This window comes from Felis catus, chromosome F2, assembly GCF_018350175.1.
Source record: "Felis catus isolate Fca126 chromosome F2, F.catus_Fca126_mat1.0, whole genome shotgun sequence".
Classification (NCBI taxonomy): domain Eukaryota; kingdom Metazoa; phylum Chordata; class Mammalia; order Carnivora; family Felidae; genus Felis; species Felis catus.
Window position 1 is genome coordinate 46,998,547 of NC_058385.1, and position 13,873 is coordinate 47,012,419.

The 13,873-nt window shown below is 49.0% G+C and overlaps 1 long non-coding RNA gene across 2 annotated transcripts in view; it reads right to left on the bottom strand.

Annotated features, from left to right (window-relative positions):
- LOC123383211 overlaps positions 1 to 13,873 on the bottom strand; it is a 103,990-nt gene that overhangs the window by 59,592 nt on the left and 30,525 nt on the right. The gene's annotated exons all lie outside the window — the stretch shown is intronic.

Genomic DNA, 13,873 nt, shown 5'->3' on the forward strand with positions numbered 1-13,873 from the left:
AAAGTGTCAGCAAAGGATCCCTTTAGACTCCGTTAACTATAAAACTTAACCTTCTCGGGAAAGGAGATCAATACTCCTCTCTTCACTTTCTCTGCAGCCCAAGAATCTGTATCAGCAACTATGGCTCTCAGCATGGTGCATGCTTTCAGAAGAAAAGAAGTCCTGTGATTGATTAGTTCTAATGTCTCTTGGGAGAGAGGGACAGAAAGAAGGAGAGAGAAGTTTAGCTATGCTATATTTATCAACTCTGACCTATACCCTTGATGCTGGTCTATTGCTTCTCTAAGATGTTAGAGACACAGGAGCTTCTGCGGCCAAAAGCCTCTCGTCCTTTTAGGAAGACCAAGTTGCCTGATGCTGCCCCACAGCTAGCTGACCTAGAAGGTTCCGTCCGGATGCAGCCACGGTAGCGGCATTCTTTTTGTAGCTAGGCTGAGAAGATAAAACAACAGCACAGCAATCAGCTTCCTATTACCCCAGACTCTCTGTGCTGGAGGTAAGTCAATACAGATTTCTGGCCTGGCCTTCATTTCTCATTGAAGGTCCCGAAAGCAAGTCCAAGGGGGCTTTCCTTATTTAGCACCCTGGTGGAGGTGTGGGCTTGTCAGAGCAAGAACGAGCCACACAGGTCCCCCCGTGTCGTTGCTTCCTCTGATGAAAGAAAACAGGCAGCCAGGCCTTGGGGATTCTAAGTTGCAAGGGGAAAAAGAGAAGTTGCCACTCGCATCCACTTTCCTGTTACATGCACTGGCCCTACGGGCTTGTTGACTTCTTGCTTCCGCTAACTGGTCACAATAGAGGATGAAGACCGACTCTCTGGGCTTTAAATAAGAATTAGCGAACATACTCAGCACAGCTCTTTTCTCTGCCGCATAGGAAATTCGCAGGTCTGTACTAGTGCCCAGTGGAAGTGAAGACTCTGAATGAAGAGTTTTCCCTTCCCCCCCCCAACCCCAAGGGCTCCTGAGGACCCATGGGGGAGGGGCAAATTTGGGGACCAGCAACCAAGAGAAAGCCCTGAGAGCCAAGCACCCATGGTCTGTAGTCCTCACTGCCGGTCAACGTAGCCTCGCCGTGTCCAGACTACATAAATACTCAGTCAGACTGCTGGGAAGATCTGAGACCCTTAAAAGAGTTGGAGGAGGGTGGGGGAGGCGATCCGTGCAGAAGATGGCGTCAGGAAATGCTAAGAACGAATACAAAAGTCAGCCACAAACGAGGCAGAATGGGTTCTACAAGCACAGCTTCTGTTCTTGGCTTAGAATTTGCATAGACATTACTTCTTGAGGCGTTAAGTTGTGCGGGAATTTGACTGTCTGGGTCAGAATGATCAGAAGGAAGAAAGCAGGCATCTCTCAGTTTGATTCTCTAAAGTCTCCTCCTTTACCTGGAAGTCAAGTATGTCACTTTGAGGCTCCTTCTAAGCCCCAGGAGAGCTCACTGCCCTATCCCGGGACAGATGCTCTCAGGGGCCTCCCATGGGGATGCCATTCTTTGAGGGGTCCCAATGGACGTAGGAGTCGTTTTTGCTAGGAAGCCTTCATGACACCCCCAAACCTGGGCCAAGCCCCCTCTCTGCGCTGCCTCAAACCCCAGAGGTCACTTCCATCAAAGCACATATGACATTGGCTTCTGTATGTGTCCATCTCTCCTGGTAGACTACAGTGACTGGGACAGGCTGGTGTTGTAATCACCATTACAATTCATAGCAAAGTGCCTAGGACATGGTAGGTGTCAAAAAAAACCATGTATTGAGTGAACATAAGAAAAAGAGTGTTTGGGGGAGCCTCAGAGTGGGATATGCTGAACTGCTGCTCCTAGGGCAGGTCCCTACCAGAAGGTACCTCTGAGTTCTTTATTTTTTTAAGTTTATTTGTTTATTTTGAGAGAGAGAAAAAGAGCACACAAGCAGGGGAGGGGCAGAGAGAAGGAGAGACAGAATCCCAAGCAGGCTCCACGCCATCAACACAGAGACCGATGTGGGGCTTGAACTCACGAACCGTGAGCTCATGACCTGTGCCAATATCAAGAGTCGGACGCTTAGCGGACTGTGCCACACCCATCCCTGGGCCTCACACTGCTCTGCCTCTCTCAGGGTCTCCGACTGACTGCCACTTCCTGACTTACCACTGCTTCGTGGTCTATTGCCCAGCCTGGTTCTCCCCTCAATTCACTAAGATTTGGGGAAAGAGTCTCACGGTTTCAAGTCGTCACTCCTTTTTGTCCCCACTTGCTCTTTAAAAAAAAAAAAAGTTTATTTATTTATATTGAGAGACAGAGAGAGAGAGAAGGAGGGACAGAGAGAAAGAGGCAGAGAAAGAGGGAGAGAGAGGAAATCCCAAGTGGGCTCCACACTGTCAGCACAGAGCTCAACCCAGGGCTCGATCCCATGAAACGTAAGACCATGACCTGAGCTGAAATTAAGAGTCAGAAGCTCAACCAACTGGGCCACCCAGGAGCCTCCCCCTCCACCTGCTCTTTCCAATGAGAAGTGCCACAGGCCTTGAGAAGTTTAGCAGGAAGTTACCAGGAGGACAAAGGGGAAATTTCATCCCAGGAAGAGGAAAAAACTAATACAAAGAAGAAAGAAAATCAAGTGAGAGAGGCACAACTAGAAACCTGGGGTGACCTGAGGTGATGCATAAGGTGGGCTGGGGGAGAGCATGAGGAGTGGGGATGGAACGCCTTGCCTTGTCAAGAATTTTATGGGAACTCATGAAAACATCTTTCAGCAAGAGAGTTCTTGATTAGTTGTGTTTATATTCACTGTTCCTCGTGTTACCAAGGGCTAGTGTCCTTGATAAATAAAGAGCTTGAAATTGATAAAGAAAGTTGATTTTAAAAATCAATAAACTGACTTTTAAACATAGCCAATAACTCCAGAGAAGAAGGTGCAAGAGATATGATTAGCTGGTTCACAGAAAAGGAAATACAAATGGCTCTTTAACATACAAAAGATGTTCAATCTCACTCATCATAAGAGAAATGCAAATTAATTCTCTACACAGATCCCATTTTTACCTATTATGTGGGCAAAAATCCCAGAATTTGATAACACAGTCTGGTCGCAATACCAACCACTGCTGGTAGAAGGTAAATTAGCACAACTCAGTGAAAGGCGATTTGACGATATCTACCCAGCTTGTAACCGCTTATACCTTGAGCTTCACTTCTGGGATTTGACTATAGAGACATACTTGTACACATGTGACATAATGCATATTCAGGGTTATTAATTAGAGCACTGTTGTAATGGTGACATATAGGGAGCCGCTAAGTGCCCATCAATCGGGTACCATTGGGTAGATGGTGATGACAGATTCCGTACAATAGAATATCATGCAACTGAGAAAAAGAAAGAGATGTGCTCGTGACAGGGAAGGGGTCCAAGATATCCAAGATAGCTACAAGACAGTTAAGAAAAAGGTAGGCCTGCATAAATAGTTGGTGCATTTTGTGTATAACACGGGGGAGGAGAAATGAGAATATGTATTTGTGTTCTCTTGTAAAAACATAAAGGAATTAGGTGAGGTGCAAAATGTTTGCCCAGGTAGAGGTGAGAGAGAGAGGTTTGGAAACCAGGCAGATGGGGGAAGGTGTGAAAAGGAGACTTTTCACTGTGAACCGTTTTATATTTTTTGAATTTTGAATCCTGCGAATGTGTACCCTATTCAAAATATTACAAAAAGATAAGTTTCCCGTTTCCGTAGTCTTTCTTTCAGAAGACTTCTGTAGCCTGGTCTGATGACTCACACCATCTCCAGTGAACCCTCAATGTTAAGAAATATTCCCCCCAAGCAAATTCATACATGTCTTTAGAGGACAGGGGTACCGCATCACCCAGCTGTAAGTTATTAGAACTCCCTCGAGATTGAAAATACCCCACGCCCCCCATCCTTCTGGGGGCTTGGATTTGGGTTTCTGCATCTCCCCATGTGCTTCCTTCCCACTCAAATGGTCATTTTCAGATAGTATCTCTACTTAACAAAGCCAGTGTCTGCCCTTTGTTTTCTGATGTTTTTCTTCCTTGGGCATTCCCTCCCAAAGATGACCTTGCTGAGAAGTTCTTGAGAACTGGTCACTCTTGGGGCTTGGTGATTGCTTGTCCAGACTCTCTACTTGATGCATATCAAATGCGGCTGCCCAATTTGAACACCTTGTAAACACATTTAAAAATCACTCAGTGAAAATCCTTCAAACAAGGAACAGCTGGGCTGGAGAAAGAGCCAGCTGGTTGCTCACCACTTTCTCAGAAGTGTGGTGGGAAGCACAGTGTTCAAGAATTCCAGGAGGCGAAGGGCAAAATTAACCTACACAAGCCCTTTGGTTGGGATGTGAGTGCCTGAGAAAATGGCCCTCTTTTGGACCAGCTGTATTCGCAAAATTGCCCTCTTTCCAGGGCAGAATCAGAAGGCTCTGGGGGTTGGGTCTGAGCTTCCCTTTTCTTGGCTTAATTGCTCTGACTGTGACACCTTCACTCAGGTCCAAGCTAACTCACTGCGCCCATATCTGCTGCAGATGCCGATGAAGTATTTATAAGCTCAGGTCCAACCAGGTTGACTCATTCTTCTGCTTTTCCTCCCTAAAGCTGGCTCTTTGTAAGAATTCTGTTCACTCCTGCGTAGTTTCATTCCCTGGATGGAAAAGTCTGTGGCTTGGTTACACGTATGGATTCCCAATCAGTTGCAAACTCCTGGGGTGCAGGGACCACCTGTTTTTCATCTTTGTTCCCCCCACAGGTGCTTACCTATGGCTGACCCTCCATCTGTTTGCTTAGTAAACAAATAAGTGCATGGCTAAGTGGATTTCTAATACTTGTTATGTATTTAGATCAGCTCTGTCCAATACAAATTCTGTGACGATGGAATATATAACGGAGCTGTTCATTATTGCACTCACAAGTAGCTGCGGAGCACTTGAGACGTGGCTGGTGTAACTGGGAGACTGAATTCTAAATTTTAATTCATTTTATTTAACTTGTCGCGTGTAGCCAGTGGCCACCATATTGAATGTGCAGATTTAGATTATTGGCTGCGTAATTTGATCACCTACGCTGATAGACCGTGTAGCCTTCTCAAGTTAACTCTTTTTGCTTAACGTGGTCTAGAAATTTTCCACAACAGTTTGGAAGCAGTGGAAAAGCATATTCACACGTACCGTGGCACTTGCCATCATCACCGTGGGCCAAGAGAGGCCAGCAGGAGAGAAGGTGAATAGAACTGAGTTCTGCCTGCCTTTTTATGAGTAAGTCTTGGGTCCCTCAGGAGTGTAGACGGTCAGCCTCTTGGTTTATGACTCACCTCTTGGTTTATGACTCTACAACTGCTCCAAGCCCTGCCGGCAGGCTGGGCACAGAATCTGGGCTGAATTCGAGGGACGAGCGTCATGTGGTGAGTCATTCACAGCATTTCTCAGAGCAGGTGTTCTTTGGGAGCCTCCTCCAAGGGCCCCACCCAACCTGCCTTTCCCTGCAGGGGCAACTGTAGCCCGAGGACAGGCATGGAGTTCATTCCTGTTCAGGAATGTCTGGGGTGGTGTGGAGTTACCGGGGACTCGTGCCCAGAGACCCCACAGGGTTTGGATGCTGGAGTGGGTTTCGAGCTCCGACTGCCCTGGCAGAGGCCGAAGTCCCCTATGTGGGTACAGCAGCAACTTCAGCGACTTTCCTGCCAAACCGGGACCTTTTCTTCAGTACTTGGTCCCTCTGGTTCCACCCCTCGTTGCCCAGGACAGAAAGCAGAGTGTGGTTTCGCCAGTGGGCTGGAAAGCCTGGGGCTCCACAGTCACAGCCGGAGCCTGGCTCCAGAGTGGGCACTCCTGTGTGTCTGTGTGTCTGTGTGTGTGAGTGCATATGTGTGTGTGTATGTGTGTGTGTGTATATGTGTGTGTGTCTGTGTGTGTGTATGTGTGTATATGCGTGTGTGTGTGTGTGTGTGTGTGTATGATCCCCTAGGTGCCACTATCTTCTAATGCATGCAACAGGACAGAATCTCCACATCCAAGGTGAGCAGTGCCTGTTTCTCCTGTTGAATGGAGAAAGTTCCCTTTGCCTTCTGGACTAGGAAATGTCGACAGAGCAAGTCATGAAAGTGCCCGTGAGGGAGGCCAGGTCACCAAGCCGGAACTCCCAGAGCTGCCGGCATCTTCTACTTTCCAGCCTCACGGATACAGGCTCCCCATGGAGCCGTCTAGCCCTCCCCAGTCCCACGCTACACTGTCCCTTCTTGGGCTGCCTGTCGTCTCTCATTTGAAAGACAAAACGACTGTAGCCCTGGGTCCCTGACACAGCAGAACCCCCACGGTGCCTGAGGCCAAGGCAGTGTCTGGGTACAGTGTTCGATGGGTGGCGAGCCATCTTCCGGATCCCAGAGTTGTTTCAAGCTATCTGACGCACCCTGCGGGCCCAGCGGGCAGGGCGGGGGAAGCCCATACTGTACGTGACACACGGGAGAAGCGCCGGTTAACGTTTGCACGAACCACGCCTCATTCAGGGCTCAGGTGAGTGTCGAGGTGACACGTTAATGCACCTCGCCCTCCCTTCGCTCTGCTTCCCCTCCCAGCCTCATCTTTAAACTCTTCACGGGCTAGGGGCAAGCCTAGGTGTGGAGAACAATTGGCGTCCAGAGACCCGATCAGTGCAAGAATCACGTGCTGATAGCATGGTAATGTACTGTCGGCTTGTCAGGCCTTTGCTTCTTGAAATTCCATCCAGCTGCACCTACTTTTCATCACTGCCCTACTTTCTTAGAGTTACTCATCCCTGCAGATGGTGTGGTTCTTTCTGGGCCAAGTGTGACTGAAAAGGCTGCTGGGAGTGGATCACCCTGGTCATTCTGGAAAATTCTAGGTTTCCTGGGAAAGTATTCTGTCCCAGCCTATTTGTGGCGCCGTGCATTTCTTGGGTTGCTGAAGATTAATACCCACAGAAATGATTCCCTAAATAAAGAACACTTCTTTGAGGGCAAGTCTATCTCCGTGCAGCCCAGTCACAGAATTGTAGACTTTAAGAACTAGAAGGGAACCTAGAGATCACAGCTTCATTTTTAGGGTAAGAAAACAATACCACAGAGGTCAAGCAATTTGGCCAAAGTCATTGCAGTTTAGAGACAGAACTACTAGAACTCTGAACAGACAACTGATCAAGATGATGCATAAATCAGCAAGTTGGGGGTGACTTCAATTTTTTTTAAACATTTATTTTTGAAAGAGAGAGAGAGAGAGTGTGAGTGGGGGGTGGGCAGAGAGAGAGGGAGACACAGAATCCGAAGCAGGCTCCAGGCTCTGAGCTTGAGCACAGAGCCGGACAGGGGGCTCAGACTCACGAACTGTGAAATCATGACTTGAGCTGCAGTCGGACGCCTAACCGACTAAGCCACCCAGGCGCCCCAGGTTGGGGTTGACCTCAGATAAAAACAAGGGACTTATTCAGGACTCCTTATTTAGAGGAAAGGATAGGGCTTCAAAATTATTTTGAAAGCCTCTGTTTTTTCCAGCATCAGATACTCTAAATGTTATCATATATTAAGGAAGATGATAAACACATTCTCTCCTTTACCATAAAGTGTTTTTGCTTTTTCTCTCCCTCTAAATTGCATCAGCTGGATTTGTATAACTTGGGATTCACCTGATTGACTGACTCTGGTCACAGGGGAAGACCCAAGGGAAAGCTGCAACTGGGGACAAAACTTGCTCTTCCCTCTCTCCCTGGTAATTGCCCGTCAGCTATCAGATGTGGACTGGTGTGGTATTGGGACGAGAATGGGGCGAGCTGATACCTTCTTATGAATTGAGCAAGCTTTGGTCAAATGAACCCCTTTGACGTAGGTGAGGGACGTTCAAAGCCTTACTGCCATGGGGATAGGATACACGCAAGATGGGTAAAGTCTCTGCTTTTTCTGTGAGCCACATGGGTCTCCCTTCATCTCATCCTGGAAATGCAGGGGCCAGAGTTTCTCCAGGTAGGATCCGGTAAAAGGATGAGTTCATGCTTTCCACAAGGTTCTTTATCGGTTTTTCACTTGTCCTTCTAGAGGCCATTCCCGTTCTGTTTGTGAAAGAGTCGCTAGTTAAGAATCTGGCTGTCACCCATCCTCTATGTTGGGCCAGTGTTGTGGTGGAGATCCTGTTTTTCTGGAGATGTCAGGCTTATAAACTAGTGCCTGGGCTGATGGTTCCTGTCTGTTATGGTCCATGTACCCCAGTGCTGTATCTACACTCTCCTCTGTTATTCCCCCAACAAGATGTTATGTTCCTTGAGCCCAAATAACAGAGCTTATATTTTCTTTAATTCCCTAGCTAGTCCATAGCCTGAACACATCATACATACTAATAAGCAGTTGACTTGATTTGAGTTTTTAAAGGCTTAAATTAGGCAGGAACATACATTTATAGCAAAATATGTATGTATTGTATATAGAGTAAAAATTCAAAGTAAAAATAATGGTGTTACTTATTCAAGTTGGCAATGAGAAACAGAAATTTTTTTTTTTTTATAAAAAACTATCTTGGTAAAAGACTTCAAAAGTCCAAAGGTTCTCAACAATGCCCCTTAAGAAACGTGATGGAGATGTTGCAGAGGGTGAGAAGTCAGCTTGGAAGGTGTCAACTTTGCATTCACATCTGTGACGAAATCAGACGACACCTCTGAAAACTCAGAACCAAAGGAAAGGTTGAGAAATGTAACAGATATTGACTACGTCCCCCCAGAGTAGATGGTTTATCACCCTAGCATGTGTCGTGAGGACAGACTGGGCCCAAGTGTCAGGTGGTTGGACAGATGAGGGGAAAGCACATTTTGGGGACAGATGAGGGAGGAAAGATGAGGGAGGAAAGCCCTCCCAGAGCTGGAGAGCCATGGCTCAGATGTGACCAAGAGCCACCATGTGGCATCATTTCAAGGGGTTTTCATGTACCTGAGGTCTGACACCTGGGGAAGCTCCTTCCTCTAGAGGTGCCTTGCAGCCTGAGTGTGCCTGCAAATTAAAGAAAGCATCAGGCTCCTATTCTTTGAGCTGAGTCAAAAGGCAGGGTGGTGCTCAGCCATTTAACATTAGATTTTAACACGGGGGGCTTATACAGTCCCTGCCACATTGATGTCATCCACATGATCTGCAGCAGCTAGGGCAGAAGGCAGGAGATGGGACTCAGACCCTTGTAGCACTTTACTGGGAGATAATAAGCAAGAACAGCTAGCATTTTAAAGTCCAAATTGCTTAGCCCTGGAAGGTTCTGTGAGGGGAGGAGGCTGAAAAAGTTTGAAAGGAAGGATTGTTCTGCTGTCTTGGGTGCTGGTAGAGGATTAAATATCAGCACTAACACGTGCATTTAAATCGTTCCACTGGGTTGGAGAAGTTTTAGCCCAAGGTCACTTATTTCCAGTTCTGAATACAATTATCTAAGTTGTTGCCTTAAAATTTTCAAATGCATTTTTGAGCTGGATTTCGGCCAAGCTGTCAGGCAGGCATTTAGAGGAATGTTGTTAGCTTTGGAAATTGTTCCTTCTGCAAGGACCCTCGTGACCCGGAGGAATTAACCCGTCTCCCCCAGTTTCCTCTTTGGAACTGGAGACCTCTTTGCCCCCTCTGACTTGTTTTATCCTGGTTTCTAGTCAAAGCCCACAGAAGTCTCCTACTTTTGCTTTTCTGGAGGGCTCTCTCCCAAGTCTGGGAAAAACAACAAACAAAACTCAAAACTCAACTAGACACACACACACACACACACACACACACACACACAAGGTAGAGTATCTATTTTGGGATGTATCTTTGAGGATAGTCTGTTCCCTAAAACTGTGTCATTGACTTCTGTTTTCAATGACCAGAGCCGAAACTGACCCAAGAAGGTCTGATCTTAGAAATAAGGGCTGTGACTACCTCAGCCCAAGAGTGATGAAGACAAACCAGAGGAAGGTGTGCTCATGCCCATGACACTCTGGGTTCCCCACTCATCTCACAGGAAGAAACTTCTCTCCTCCTTTCTCTGTGGAAGACTCCACAAGCAAGCTGGGGGTGATCATGCTTGAGCTCCCCTAAAACTCTTCCCTTTCCCGGGTGAGGCAGGCCTGGATGCAGGGATTACGTCATTGCCAAGTCCCGCAGCACACTCTATGGGAGCCTCAAGCTGAGCTGAACTGTGTAAGATCAAAGGCAGAAGAAGCTTTGCACTTGCCCCTGATGGCAGGCTGGGGAAGGCCCAACCAGGTACCTATGACTCTTTGGGGACATCTCTTTTTTTTTTTCTTTAATACTTTTTAATGTTTATTTATTTTTGAGAGAGAAACAGAGACAGAGTGCAAGTGGGGGAGGGGCAGAGAGAGGAGACACAGAATCCGAAGCGGGCTCCAGGCTCCGAGCTATCGGCACAGAGCCCGACGCGGGGCTGGAACCCACGGGCCGCGAGATCATGACCGGAGCCGAAGTCGAACGCTCAACCGACTGAGCCGCCCAGGCACCCCCGGCTGGGGACATTTCTTACCAGACTCAGACATCGGGTGGGCACTAGGCATCTGGTGGGACATCAAAGGGACATTGAGAATGTCCCTTGGGGGCCCAGGGAAGACATGAATTTCCAAGATGCGTGTGTTTAATATTTAACAACAGGTGGGAGGAAGCCCCGGTTTTGTATCATTTGCCAATTTCTGTGGTGTAAATACCCCCAAGCTAACAACACGACGGTAACTGGCTTGCAGAATTACAGAATATGGATGATGGTCTCTTGCGAATAAAAGCCAGCTCTGGCTCCCCATTGGCACTAGCCCACATGCTGTTGCTGAAACTGACCTGAGGACCCAGTGCAATGGCCTCGGAGCCAGACATCCACGGAGGGTCTCCCGGCCCTAGCACCGGGGAGATATGTGGCTCTGGCATGTGACCTAACCTTTCTGAGCTTTAGCATACTTATCCAGAAAACCAGGGTGAACGGTAACTGGAGCAGCCTCTGTGGCCAGATCGATGGAAGACCATGACTGGCAGCCCTCGCCCTACCTCGTGGTCTAAATCAGACCCGCCCAGAAGAAGAGGAAGCCATTTTGAGCGGGCACAACCCCCGGTGGCCATCTCAGCGGTCATGTGCTGATCTGGAGGGGGTGTTGTGAGGCTGGAATAAGCCAATGGATGGGAAGGGCTGCCCTGTAGCAGGCATTTGGTCCCCAGTAGCTATGAGTCCCCGACGTGTCCCACCCCTGCTTATTCCTCCTGTTTTCTCCTGCTAAAGTCCCCGTGAAACCGGACACCCTCGGGCCTCTGGCTGGGGTCAGGCTCACCCACCCACCTGTTAGAAACAGCTCTGTGCTCTGCCTCCAGTCCCTACGTGACTAACCAGACTGGACCACGCGGAGTCGGGAGGCCTGAAGAGTCGGCCTTAGTGCCTACCCACCACATTTTTCGGTGTCTTTTTCTTCAGTCTCTTTGGCCACCGATTTACATCCTGGGTCCTGTTCTCAAGGGGCTTTGCTCTCCGCATGACAAGCCACAGCCCCTCAAGGGGGATTACAGCTGTGTCTCCTAGAAGGGGGAGGTGAGGCGCACTTGGCCAGTGCCCCACAATGCCTCCTGGCCATTCGCAATCCCCACACACCCCTCCAGCTTCCACCCGCCAGCACCGGTATCTTCTTGCTGCCTGGGGACGTCCGCTCGCCCTGGAGCGCCACCTGCTAACAGATGGAAGGTTGAGAGCAGCCCCAAGGCAGCATCCTGCAACCAGTGACTGATGAGCACCGGGGAAGGACCCCCTGGTCTCCACCCCTTTGAGGCGAGCTACCTCTCAACACTGCATTTGACACCAGCCCCAGAGTTTCCCTGACGGGATTAAGTGACCCCACGCTGGTAGCTGGCTAGATCGCAGATCCTTTATGAGCTGCCTTCCTTTTCTTGTCTTTTTCCCGTTTCCGGTTTGTTTTTTTTTTTCTTTTTGGCACCTCCCAAATACACTGCGATTGAGTTCTTGTCTCAGTGTCTTGCCTGTGTCCGCTTTAGGGGGAACCCAAACGATCAGAGTGGATGTATGAAGAGCCAAAAGAAGGATTCTTGGAGAGCGGGAGTCCAAACTCTGCTTTCTTAACCGGAAATGGCACAGTCTGACGCATACACGGGAATGGATGGGAACGATGGGACAGAACACTTGAAGTGGAAATTATCCAGCAAAATCAGAGAGGCTTAGCTACCATCCTGACAACACTTAATGGGAGGACAGACGCTGCTCTGGGGCATCATAGGCCAAAGGAAGCGTGTGGCCTCCTGTCATTAAGCCAAGGTCATACAGAGGAGGACAAGCCTGTAAGACTTGGGCTTACTTAGGCCCCTACATATTGTTGGGGCTCATTCTAGCAGGACATCTGGAGCACATTCTAACTCTTCTCTCTGGTCTCACCAGATTCTTTTTTTTCTTTAATGTTTATTTATCTTTGAGAGAGAGAGAGAGGGAGAGAAAGCAGGGGAGGGGCAGAGAGAGAGGGAGACAGAATTCGAAGCAGGCTCCAGGCTCTGAGCTGTCAGCACAGAGCCCGATGCGGGGCTCCCCCCCACGAACTGTTGAGATCATGACCTGAGCTGAAGTCAGACGCTTAACCGCACGAGCCACCCAGGCGCCCCCACCTTTTCTTTTTTAAGTAGGCTTCGTGCCCAGCACAGGGCTTCAACTCACCACCCCGAGATCAAGGCCTGAGCTGAGATCAAGGGTCAGAGCTTAACCAACTGAGCCACCCAGGGTGCCCCCAGATTCTTGAATAAAAACCCCTCTATACATGGGAGCCATTCTCATGGAGGCCAGAGTCCCATTGCTTAGGATAGGTCGCTATTTCTTGGCTCAGGAGAAGGGAAAGCAGAAGATGGGAACTCTACTCCATGGGCCCTTTTTAAACTCCTGTGTACGAGAGTCTGTGCTAGGAGCCAGGAGGGATTCAGGAAGAGTGCGACCCGCCCTCCCGGAGCCCCCAGTCTGAGTAGAGAGACAGGCAGGGCACCCACTCACCCACTAACTGCGGACAGGGCCACATGAAGCTTCTCCTAGAGTATCTGGTCTACCAAAGTGCCGATAGAGGGCAGAGAGCAATGACCAATTTCAATTCAAAGGGTTGAAAAAGACATCCTGTATTGGGTGAACGGAAGTAAACCTGCCAGCAGAAGGTCAGAAGCATAGGAGGAGCTCCCTAACCTTGATTCACATCTAGGATCTTTTCCACATTGAGAATTCTGTAAGCACTAGTGCACAGAGACTGTCTTGTAGACCTTTGATGAGTTATAACTACAGTTATCTGCAAAATGAAAGGCAAAAAGCCGAGGGTCTATTTGTAGCTCAATCACCAAACACTGGGAGGATCCGGATCTGCCTGGTTTTATCCCGATTGGCCGTCCTTGCTGCCAGAGAAGGGCGTACGGTTGCCTCCCGTCCATCTCACTTGGCTGTGATGGCCACGGCATCCCAATCCCAGATACCAGACGGCGAGAGACCTGCAGTAAGGGAGGTTACCTCTCCAGGAAGGAGCCAGAACACAAGTGGCGGCTTTAGTACCAGCCTCTACGGCCTTTGCTGCCATGCGCTGTATTCCGGCGACCTCCGGAAGGGACCACACTGGAGGATGGGTTCCTGTAGGGAGACATCTTGGCAAAGGAAGACGTCTCTCCCATTTACAGGGAAGAGGTGTGGTGCCCGGAGAGGGGGAATCCTAGGGTATGCGACGGGGTGGGAAGGAAAACGGGCTGGGAAAATGTCAGATTATCGGAGGCCAAGTTCAGGACGACCACGTGAAGCCGTGCGAGCCTGGGTGAGCCGTCTTCATTTGGAGATTCAGGGGAGCGCTTGCAGCCTGCACCCTGGGAATTCTCCCCAACCCTCCCACACAGCGGCAGGAAAGATGCATTGCGTGTTTGCTGCCTGG